Raw genomic sequence first — 11,086 nt, forward strand, 5'->3', positions numbered from 1 at the left:
GTGAGCTTATTCTTGCTAACGATAAAAACCCTTTCAGACCTGGCAGGAGAGCCGTCACCTTTTTCAGCAAAGAAGCCAAAATTGGAATTAGGACAGAGGAAGAACCCTTCAGATTACAAACTTTTAAAGCAGGTTCATGGAGACTGTAATGACTAAGCCAGCTTGGATGCACCGAGACGTGCTCTGTTCAGTTGTGAAACAGCAAGGTACTAATCTTTCAAAGGTAACAAACAAGTTGTTCCAAGACAAGTAGAATGAATGATGCCACTTTTCCCTGTGGATTTGTGTGTTAAGTTCCATACTCTGGCAGCAAAAATACCATTTACCAGAGTTAATGATGTCGGTTCCCCTTCATATCCACTGTGCTCTCTCACCTTGGTGCCCATTAGTCCCATTCCCTAGCCACGACAGCAATAGCCCCAGCGTACCCCACGCTTCTTCCCAGTCCCTCGCCACCTTCCCTTCACAACCCGTGCTTCCTTTCCCTGGGTACAAGCTGGCAGGAGGTTTCATTGCTGTAGGTGTTTTGAAACTACACACCTACGCTAACTTGCTAAACAATGTGTGTGCGTTGAATGGTGAACCAGCAGGCCAAACAGAACAAATACTCTACCTGGCTATTTTTTTACTGTGGATGCAACAGTCAGGGTCTCCTGCTTCTACAAAGCAGCTGATTTTCATGAAACTTGTAGAAACTGAAATGTCTTTCAGATCCTCAACTTTTTGTCTGAAATCATTAAAACTTGCCAGCAGTTTCTACAGAATTTGCTGGGGGGTGAATGCAGCGAAGGAAGGAAGTTCGTTGGGAGACAGCAAATTTAATTTTTCCTTCAGAAAAGAAGCTAAAATAATACCTGGAATGTGCCCGTGCTATTAAACTTACCCTTGACCAACTGATCACGTAAGCTTTATGAGATGGGAACAGCATCCATCACTAGAGTGAGGTTCTTGAAGGACATCATATCCTAGGGCCCATATATATTCCACTCCTGTGGTTTTCTTCATAGTGGCTGTTTTATTCTTTAAAGTTCTCCAGGTAACTTGTACAAATGAAGAAGTAAAGAATGTTTTAAGGACAACCACACCTGAAAGCAGGGTTTGGAAGAAAAAGCAAATAGGAACATGGCAGTAATAGCCATCCCTGCATTAATCAGCAGGAAATCCTGCTGTCAGGCTTTGACAATTGATTTAATCCAGATTTAAATTTAGCCTGAACAGTTTATTTTTAGTTGCTGCAATTAGAGTATCTGTTAAAACACAGAGAATTAGACTTACAATTAAACGCTGTTCCTGGAATCAATCAGAACAAGCACAGAAGAAGTATTCCCATGGGTGTTACAGCTGCTTGCAGGCCTGAACCTGTGCTACTAAGTCACTAGGAGCCTGATGGCTGATATACCCAGGCAGTGATTTGTCCCAGGAGTTGAGTATGACCCGCATTAGGTTTTCAGGCTTTTCTATAGTCGTAAAGTGAATTGCATAGCGTGGGCTAACTTACTCTGGGTGTACGCAGAACCCATATAGACCATTGCTACCAGTTCCCCTGCACGAAGGCATTAGGCACCGCGTGTTAGGCTTGCTGGACATGCACTAGGGCAGTGACACAAAGGTGTCAGACCTATTGCAGAAGCACATCGTTCCTACCTCACTCCGGCACAGCAAAACCAGTGCTCCCCACAGTGCCAGCCTTCCTACACATTACAGAACAGCTGAGTGAGTTCTTTCCTCCTGGCCAGACCTAACCAGCAGCCTCCCACCCAAGCTGCCACACTTCCCAGCAGATATAGGAAAGGCTCCGAATCTACACTGGTAAAATTTCTGAGTGCAACACATTCAACGATATTTAGATGTGAGTAGTTTCATGCACCGCACAAGGTGAAAAGTTCAGCCCTGCAGCCCCTCGTGAAAGAAGAAAATAGGAGGTCCGGTGGGAGCCACTCAGATTCTCCCTGTTTCCAGTATCCTTTAGCCTCATGTGGCATAAGTAATGAAATAAAGATATAAAACAATCTGAATGTTTATCAGCTAGGGAAATTGCAGCCAGGGAAATTAACACAGAAACCAGATATTTAAAGTACTTAATGCTCATCTTATTTTTCCTGATGCATATCATTCCAAGAGAGCTTCAGAATACAAGACAGATACGAGTCAATGGACCACACTGATCTTTTGTCCTATGTCAAGCTGAAAGGACAAATTCCCTTGGATACACACGGACAAGCATCTAAGGTCCCATTTAGACTAGTGTTAGAACAGTGTTGCATGTTGGCACATGAAGAAAGTTTTACACTGTCTTCGAAGATCCAACCAAACCCTCATGCCTTGAAAAAGCTAATTACTAACTTCTTCCAAGGAACACAAATCCCATTCCTTGGGCTTTCTGTGAAATAGCTGTATTATAAACACCATTTATGAGCTGCCTAAAAAGCACAAAGCCGTGTTCACTGATGAAGGCCTTCACAATAATTTTCTAATTTGACATTTCTAAATGAGCTAATTAGTGGAGTTCAGCTCTTATCATTCTAATTGAACAGCAAAACAGGCCAGTTAATTCATTTACAAAGAGTACACGAGAGCCAAGACTTGAACCTCCTTCCAACTTTTCAAGTTTGTTCCAAATGTTAACATTCAGACAAATACAAGTTATAGATATTCACCAATTTATATTGATAAGCCTCAGGGTGGTGGTCAAATTTCTGCCTTTAGTTCATGAAGAAAAAGAAAAAAAAGGATAAAAGCACAAAGTAAAATAAAATATGGAGTTTTTATTTATATTGATTTAACATTACTATAATCAGCAACTCTCAAGATTAATTCAGCAGTCCCACCTATATGTCAAATGAGAGAAATATTAAACGCAAACTTTCCCTATCTTTTGGGCAGAGTAAAAACTGAATATACTCAAGGTTATGCCTTGATTTCACAAGTATAAGTCTGTCTGTATGCAATAAAAAAAATGCAAGATCTTTATGATGCAAAGTGTTGTAAATGTGTGCAAAAGTTCTATCGTATCCGTAAATACTTGCATATGAAAAGTCTATATTAGGATACAGACAGGCTTAATTGGCTTAACCAAAAGAAAATAGGAATTTAGAACTGCAGTTCATAATGACTTATCATTCATCAAAGTTCAGTAATTTAGCACTAGCGTCTGATCTTGACCTGGATTTAATTCCATATCAACAGCCACCATGGATAAAACTAGTCCACACTTATTTATTGATTTGTGAGAGTTTATTTTTTTTAATTAAAAATTTATCCTGCCCAAATAAATAAATTGTCAAAAGGAGAGTCTGATACTACATAAAAAATTGCATACATTCAATAATTTGTGGAGCTTCTGACCCAAAAATCTAAACAATAATTGCACTTCATTTGGAATGTGTGAAGCACTGAGCTAGGTGATATTGCATTACAGCTGATAATGAAGAAGCTTTTCCAAAGCAAAGATGTAATTTAGTAATGATTCCAGATCTTTCCCCTTAAAGAACCTCTGGAGATTATGCACACATTCTATACGCATGTACACATGCACCTCCTTATAAATAAGTATATAATCAGCATCACACTTTGCCAAACCCTCTGCACTCCCATTAGAACATAAAGTGAATGAAAAAGATAACATTGTTAGAATTAAATGTGTAATGTAATATTTCAAAAGCAATCTACTTGCTTAAAGGCTAAAAATATCAAGGAGACTAAATTAATTTAAGCTTTAAACTTAAGAAGATTTCATGCCTCTGGTTTGTCTATTCTTTGCTATTTGGTATGGCAAAAGCAATGAGATTAAAGCTTTTCAAAGGGAAAGTGCTAATTTGTTTATACTATATTTTGGCAATTACCCAACTGGGGGGGAAAAAAAAAAAAAGCTGTCTGGCAAGAAGCTCCAAATCAAGGAGCTGAAAATTAGGTTTCATAATGCATAAATAAAAAAAGAACTCAATTGTTTTCTTAATAGTCAGAAATTCTCTGAGGTTCAGGCTATCCTTGATCTGTTCCCTTGTGATACTTTCCAGAAGAAAGCCCGTCCACAAAAAGTTCCAAATTAATATGAAGCATTCACTTCTGTTTGGCAACTGTGAATTATTCATTTGCAGTAGATCTCACCACAGAGGATTACAAGGTAATTACTGTCCCGGAGGTATTCCTTGTGCTGTAGTTAGGATGATGTATACTGTAGTTGAGATGATGCATCTGTGTTAAAGTACTATTTTTAAAAGCACACATCTGAGCCACTCTTCAGGTGCATTTATATACTGATGGATCACAAATCAGCTGACCTATAAGGTTTTGCCATTTGGACATCTCAAGGGCACTAAAATATTGAGTTCAATTAAGTCAGCAGAACTAAACAGCATCCAGCCCAGACTACCAATGGGACAGCAATTAATGGAGGGAAAATCCTGAATCTCTAAAGATGAGGTTCACCTTTTGAATCCATTGCCTAGCTATGAGGACTTGGTCAAACTGGGTTTGCTGTTCAACACTGCCAGAATGCAGACTTAACCTTTCCTGGTAATATCATCCTTCCTGCCCGTAAGTGTGACAGCATCTCACTCACCCGGAAAATTCTCAGTATTTAAGCAGTCTGTCATGAAATGTGCGCAAACAACTTTTACCCTCAGTCTTCAGAAACGAGCTAGTGGTAATGGCAGAAGGACAAATAGTGGCAGATGCATCCGCTAACTTCCCGACATCGAAATCCAACCGCGAGAAGCTGTTTCTCAAACGTACTTTTCCTCCGTGCTTGCAGAAACAGAATATTGTTCACCATACACAACAATGGAGTTACACGCAAACAGTTCCCGAAAAAATAGTTACCACCTGCCCAATTATAAAAGTCCCGCTTTAATTATCACAGAATTAGCATCTTTTCTATCTTGAAACTGTGATTTCTATCCTTGCAGTGCAGACAGGTCAGAAACTTGCTGGGTTCCACCAAATCGCACCAAGAAAGAAAAAGTCATAATGAATGTGTGATAGAGTGAACTACGCTGAGAAACCATGTGTTATCCTGTTATGTCCAGAAGCGGGGTTTTTCTGAGCAAAACCAAGCCTCCAACAAACCAGAGCACTAGTTCTTCTGGAGATACATACCAGAAAGTATGGCTGGCATTGCTGGTATGGAATGGACACGTGCATGCATGCAAGGTTATTTTATGAATGGCATAGGAGAAGACAGGAACAGCAGGTTTATTCAGCATGTGGGGCATAGTCTGCTTGGCTGTGGCTTTGGAAAATAGACATCTTGACACCACCTTGCAGCACTTCCTTCCAGCAGCCTGGGATCAGCACATTTCACGTGTTCAGAATCATGATCAAAGATAAATAGGCAGTGTAGAGCGATAGCCAGCGCCCCTTACTTCAGAGAATGCAGAAAGTGCCTGACAACCAGTTCTTCTCTGTTATTGTGGAGTTTAAAGCAGCACAACAAAACTGCATGTTACGCAGATGGCTGGATACCAGCATCCTGCCCACATGGCTTGAGCACGGTAGTGAGATGAAATAGAGAAGACTCTTCTAGAATGCAGCAGATTTTGACTGCAGTCCCAGCACAGCCATTGACCTGCTGGGTGATCCTGAGCTAATCCCCGTTATTACCTCCACACCTTTGTTTGCTTTTTCATCCTTTCTGAGCTCTGAGCGAGCTGGGACTTTGAGTTTTGAGCTGTGAACTTCAGGGGTGACCTGCAGCAGGCCAGGAACGTAAAACAAAAGGTTACAGGTTTCTCTGTTGGATGTCACCTTGGATGCCCCTTAGTGCCCAGCAACTAGCCCAAGCCTTCACTAAGGGCAAAGGCAGGCAAGATGCCTTTACTCTCTTTCTGGTTGAGCATGATTATGAAGCTCTATAACTAATCACCCCAGTGACACATGTTGATTATGATCAGCCATGGACAATTTTAGACTTAAATGGAGAATGACAGCGACAATCAAATGAGAGCAGCAGCATCTGGGGTTAGAAGATTCCAGATAACGAGAAGTTGCAGAATTGAGAGCAGGACCAAATCCCTCTTCTATCTTATCTGTTGGTTTCACCTCCAATTCTTGGCTAATCTTTCCCCTTCCGATACTAAAGGCCATCACCAAGTCCTGCAGCAGCAAAACAGGTGAAGGGCATGGTGCCTACTTGCTTGGTCAGCAAGGCTCTATGTAATAACACAAAAAAGCTGACGTGTGAGGTTGCAGCGATGAAGGGTAGTTAGGGAGCACTCGGAGGAATTCTCACGTACCTAGCCAATTTTAAGTAGTAATATAAACAGGACTTCAGGAATGTCTGTAAAGATGAATCCACTAGTACAGAAGAGCTTATGAACTAAGTTAAGAGAAAAGTAAAGGAGAAGGTCAAGGCAGAAGGACAATATGATTATGTGGTCGCTTGGGAAACTAATACATATGAATGGAAGATAATGCAGTAGGTTGTTGGTTTTTTTTAAATGCAATTGTATTAACTTTAATTTTTAGTCTATAAATACCCAAGGTCAAAAGTCTCCTTGGGGGAATACACTCAAGGAGAAATTTCAGCAGGAGAATGTATGATGCACGTCCAGTGGTAACAGGCATGGAGTTCCTGGCAAAGGAGACATTGAGCGTGAAAGGGAAAGCTGCAGTGGGCCAAACTCACTTTGAGTAGACCAGGCAGGGGTGGGAGCACGTGTCCAAGAACGGAAAAGTGAAAAAGAGGGATGACTTCAAATGCCGAGAGACTCTAGATTGAGGAAAGCTTTCAACAAAACAGAACTACAGTTTCCATTTGAGTTGAACAAAAACAATGCACTGGGTACGCTTATATGCCAGGTTGCAGTGTTTTTCAGACTTGTTGGTCCATTTATATCCTAGTCAAAATGCAACATAATTAAAATGGAAGTTAATACACCTTAGTATTTAAAAAGTAATTAGAAATAAATTATCTGAAAGGAATATGCCTATCAAAAAAATCAATAGCCCTGAGAAAGCAGCAGGTTGCAAAGAACACAAACATCAAGCCATAGATAGGATGGCAATAAGGCACGTGGAAATTGTTTCAGATCAGGAAATCCAAGGAGTAAGTAATTTTTATTTCCTTTTAGACACTCCTACCTCGAGTTTCTGAGGCTCATCTCCAGCCTCATTGCTAACTGCTCCTCTCCCAGTAGAAAAATCTCAGCCCTTGTAGAAATCATCCATTTCTGTAAAAGAAAGAGCAGCAGGTGCTCTTCCTCTTCATATCCCAGTGGCCATATCTGTCTGTATTTGACCACTCCACCACAGGACTACCACTTTAAAAATTAAGACTTATACAAGCCACACAAAAAGAATTGTGATGCATGTGGGCCAATGATGGCTTATATCGATCCATGACTACTAAAGCACAAACAAGGAAGCACTCCAGAGGTGGTAAACACATTTCTAAACAAAGAAAGGGAAAGAGAAAGTCACATACTATGTGTTTAACCAAAGAAGCTCACTGTCACAAAGACCCCTTCTGTGAGAAGACCACAAAACCGCAAGCTGAAGAGAGAAAAGTCAATGCTGAGACATCAGGGGGGGAAAGTCTGATAAGCTCCAGACTAACATTCCTGTTGAATCAGCAAGAAATTATAAAGTCAGGACACCGAGTCTGCCAAAGGCCACTGTAACTGGCATCAACAACTGGTGGTATATTTGTACCCTCCCAACAAGACGGTGGTTTGCTCTACACAGATAAAGCCTACAGGTCTGTAGTTACACTTGGGTAAACACAGGACCCTCTCAAGAACTTTCTGAACCCCTATCTACCCACCTATCGACTGCACACCAGTATAACCCTCCTTCCTCCCCCCACACCCAGCGAGCAGCTGGGGTTGGCCAAGTCAAGTCTATTGTCTCTCATTAGGTGACATATTGTCCATTCCCTAAACCACTGCTACCCATGGATTTATGAGGCTGTAACAAGTGAAGGTGCGTGCGTGTTGCACTCCTTCAGCAAGCTAGGGAATGAAAAATGAGGGAAGCTGGTGAAAAGGCATTATAGATTATGATTTGGAGACAATGACCAAGAATGCAAGCAGTTACTTTGTTGCTGTCAGCTTGAGGTTCTCAGTAAACACTGAAATGTGTTTGCTTCAGTCTTGACAAAAATCACAGAATCACAGAATCTTCATGGTTGGAAGGGACCTTTGAGATCATCGAGTCCAACCACAAAAAAAAAAAACAAAACACAAAAAACCACAAAAAAAAAAACCCACAAAAAACCCAAAAAAGCCCCAAAAAAACGACCAGACACAAACAAACAGACACAAACCAACAATCTCGGGCACTAGAGCATGCCCTGAAGTGCCATGTCTACAGGTTTCTTAAGTACCTCCAGGGATGGTGACTCCACCACCTCCCTGGGCAGGCTGTTCCCCTGCCTGACCACCCTCTCAGTGAAGTAATTCTTCCTAATATCTAATCTAAATCTCCCCTGCCCCAACTTCAGACCATTTCCTCTGGTCCTGTCATTATTCCCTTGGGAGAAGAGGCCAACACCCTCCTCTCTACACCCTCCTTTCAGGGAGTTGTAGAGGGCAATGAGGTCCCCCCTCAGCCTCCTCTTCTCCAAACTAAACTCCAAACTAAATCAGAAGACAAGCAGCCCCTAAATTGAAAGCCTCCACTAAATTACATACAAAAAAAAGAAAATGTGCAAAATTAAATCGACTTTAATGTATTATAATGTGGATACTATCTAATCAGCAGCTCAGCTAAAGATGACACACTACCAGCGACCCTCTAGGCTGTATGAGATACACAAACTGCCTCTTGGCGTTTCAGAGAGGCAGAGTCCAGTGCTACGATGTACTGTGTGGCACACACCTCAGCAAATAAAACCACAAATCAGAAATGGACACTGTTGAATGCCTGGCTCTCCAGGCCAAATAATGAAAGCTCTTCTGTTTAAATGACAGTCCAGCAAGGACCCAAAACATTGCTTTTCTTTCTTACCCCTGGTTTTATGTCTTTTTCATCCTGCTATTATTCTTATTTACATTGCAGCAATATCCAGAATCTATAGTACTTACACCACGCAAACAGGTAACAGTAGACAGTTGAGTTTCCAGACGAAATAAACGGCACATAAAACGGAAGAGGTGCAAGCTTAAAAGCATATGCTGAGAATGGACATACAGATGGCTTAAGTGACTTGCCCAAGGTCAGAGACGAAGTCTGATGGCAAAGTTAATCTATGCACTTTCCTTGGGATTAATCCAGTTCAGGGAGGGAATTTATATTTTTTCCCCGAGGGCTGTGTGTAGGAGAACTACTTTGCTGAGAGATCAGATCAGGGTAATATACCATGCTTTTCCTCTACAGTGAACAGCAAGCACAAAAACTCTCATCCAGCAAGCTAAATTTAAGGTCATGGACTTCAGCCAGCTTAAAGCTAAACACATAATTAAAACCTTGGCTGGAGAGAGGTTCAGTTAAGCTTGCAAATTGGTGCACTGCCATTCCCTGATTTCAGACCACCTGTACTTCCGCAGCAACAATCCCTGTTCTCAGGTATAAAAGGGAGTTGCATGCAGATGTATCAATAGGAATCACATTCATGTGTCAGGAAGGTATAATTTGCTACTCTGAGGAATCAATGGAGTTCTTCCAGGTTTTCATCTGCATAATAAAATGAAAATTGCTGTTCAATTTCATTATTTGATATCTTGCTGATTTCTCCCTCCCACTGAATAGCTAAATTATTTTCCAGGTATAATGAGTTCACTTCCCTGAACTTTAATTTTTTTTAATATATTTTCTGCCCCTTTCTTCAGCTTCTAAGTGCCTGCGTAAAATTGAACTTGTCCACCCTCAACTACTGTTCACCGCTTTTCTTGATTTCACTGCCTCTGAGAATTTCCACTTTACTTTTCTTCCAGATCAATAACAAAGTTATTTAGTAAGATCTGAAAGTTACTCAACTAGATATCTTTCCTGTGTATCTGCCACTGGATATCCCAGTTTTCAGGCCATGTGACAAAACCCTTCATAAGCCAATCTGAAATAATTTTCAACGAAGCTTTCAGAAGGCATTCAACCTCCTGTCTCCACCCTCCTGTGAATTTCATAGGTATAACAGAGGCGTTGGTACAATGGGTACCTGTGGAGACTAAAAACAATATCCAAATACAACAGATAACTTGCATACAAAGTTATAATTATGGACGGTGTATGGCAAGGCTCAGAGTACACCACCCTCCCTCCATCTCCTTCAGAGCATCTCCTCTGAGCTCCCTCTCTGAAGCCAAAAGGGACTTTCCTCACCCAGTTCTCACCTGTGCAAGCACAGGTTTCGCAGCCTGAACGACAACCCCATCCCGAGTACAGAGCTTTTTCTCATCTACAGCATAACAGTTGACAGAAGTTTTTGTTGCACGCAAATATTCCTTCCCAGCTTTCTAACCTCTCTCGTTCCTCTCAGTAGATTTGCTTGTGACTTCCTTTAAGTGCAAGCTGTTAGCATTCTAAGCGACTTTTCATTTAATACATTAGTATTGTGGAGAACTCAACATTTTACCCCTAGCACCCACTGGAATCTGCATTATCTCACTTAGTAACCCATTTCTCCTTCTGTTCTTTAGAGCACTTCAAATGATGAACATGAACGTTTTTACGTGTCTTTAAAAAACACAAATATTTTCCTTAACAGTTCTGTCACCGCAGTTTCTGCTTTCACATCCAATATTTTTATTCCTGCTGATGTGCAATTTCAAAACGACTGGCACAATGCTTTTAAATTATAAACATCCTCTAAATAGATTATTTGCTGCCAAAGCACTTTATTAAACCTATCAACTCCTCCTTTGGATTACTAATTCAATGTTAATTTTGAAGGACAAGGTTATGAGGGTACATACGGCTCTCACAGCATTTATTATTCAAAAAAACCTATTATAAACTCAGGGAGCACCGTAGCCATTTGTGAAGCATTAATGATAAAAGGAAGGCACTAAAAGCAAAATATACAACCACAGGAAGGATGGCTTCTTTTTTCTTTTTTTTAACTGGAACATGGTAGTAGACAGCATGACAATTACATATATATATGAAAAAAAAAATTTTCATACATGACACAGACATGTATTAGCAGCCA

Source organism: Numenius arquata, chromosome 2, assembly GCF_964106895.1.
Source record: "Numenius arquata chromosome 2, bNumArq3.hap1.1, whole genome shotgun sequence".
Lineage (NCBI taxonomy): Eukaryota > Metazoa > Chordata > Aves > Charadriiformes > Scolopacidae > Numenius > Numenius arquata.